We start from the raw sequence: 1,687 nt of genomic DNA, 5'->3' as shown, positions 1-1,687 counted from the left end.
GTTAGTTGTTTCTGACTTAAAGCAAGTTTTATTTGGCTGACATCAAATAAATGTTACCACATTTCTATTCAGTGGTACCTTGAGTTCTAAGTTTAATTCCTTCTCTCGGCTGCCTATTGTTCAAAATGCATCTTTAAGTCAGTCATTCTAAATTTTGCCAAATTGTGATGCGATGGTGGTTGGCGTTCTGTCCACTGCATGCGCCACATGCACGGATCCACACGCTGACCACATGCACGGATCCACACGCTGAAGTATGATTCAACAGCGTGGTAATGAAGCACTTGCCACCATGAATAAGCAAACAAAAATATGATTTTATTTCAGACTCTAAGAAAGGAATTCATCAAATTCATTGAAATTAGATCACCTTGGGCAAGGTTCAACTTTTACGGTTCCACTGCACAGCCTTGACATCCAATGAGGAGGCTACAGCTCGACAGGAGCGGATTTATGTCATGTAACATGGTGAAAAGACAAATCTCTCATTTTCAAGCCCTTTCTGGTGCTCTCTTTTCCAAAGACGCCAATTAGTAAAGGTCTCATACCAAGTATTAGCATGCTGGGAACTGGGAGGGCCAGAAAAATCCCTCTCTGTCCTCATCCAAAGGGAGGATTTCTGCCTCATTGTGGCCGCTTTGGGAGCGGAGGATGTGCGGGGCGTCGTTTGGGAGGACTGATGTGGTGCTTTTGGCTCGGAAACAATGCGACGCTGTCTGCTACGAGCTAATGGAGGGAAGCAGTGTTTGCACACACACGCGCACACACACACACACACACACACACACACACACACACACACACACGCACACACACCGAAACACGCTCTCACTCGTTTCAATGAGGTGACATCATGGCATCACTGGGACAGCCACTTTCAGATGGGTCGTTCGGTTCAGATTGGGTTTGGCTAGCTGTCAAAATGAAATGCGTTGTTTTACAAAGGTGAGTGTAGCACAGTGGCAGAGCATGACCGGATATGTTTGAATCTGGTTACCCTTTCAGGTTTTTTTTGTCTCATCTGTGAGTTTTGGGGTGTAGCTCAGTAGCAGAGCATTCGACTGCAGATCAAGAATTCCCCAGTTCAAATCTGGGTACACCCTTTTAGTTCAGTTGAAACTTTGGGGCCGGCTTCACTTTCATTGATACATTAAATATATTGGAAGGGGGTTCTAGAAAAGGGGATGTAGCTCAGTGGCAGAGCATTTGACTGCAGATCAAGAGGTCCCCAGTTCAAGTCTGGGTGCCACCTTTTAGTTGAGTTGAAACTTTGGGGCTAGCTTCACTTTCATTGATACATTAAATATATGGAAGGGGGCTCTAGAAAAGGGGGGGCTAGCTCAGTGGCAGAGCATTTGACTGCAGATCAAGAGGTCCCCAGTTCAAGTCTGGGTGCCCCCTTCTAGTTGAGTTGAAACTTTGGGGCTAACTTCACTTTCATTGATACATTAAATATATGGAAGGGATTTCTAGAAAAGGGGGTGTATCTCAGTGGCAGAGCATTTGACTGCAGATCAAGAGGTCCCCAGTTCAAGTCTGGGTGCCCCCTTTCAGTTGAGTTGAAACTTTGGGGCTTGCTTCACTTTCATTGATACATTAAATATATGGAAGGGATTTCTAGAAAAGGGGGTGTAGCTCAGTGGCAGAGCATTTGACTGCAGATCAAGAGGTATCTAGTTCAAATCTG

The sequence above is a fragment of the Hippocampus zosterae genome, chromosome 13, assembly GCF_025434085.1.
Source record: "Hippocampus zosterae strain Florida chromosome 13, ASM2543408v3, whole genome shotgun sequence".
Taxonomy (NCBI): domain Eukaryota; kingdom Metazoa; phylum Chordata; class Actinopteri; order Syngnathiformes; family Syngnathidae; genus Hippocampus; species Hippocampus zosterae.
This window is presented reverse-complemented; position numbering follows the sequence as displayed.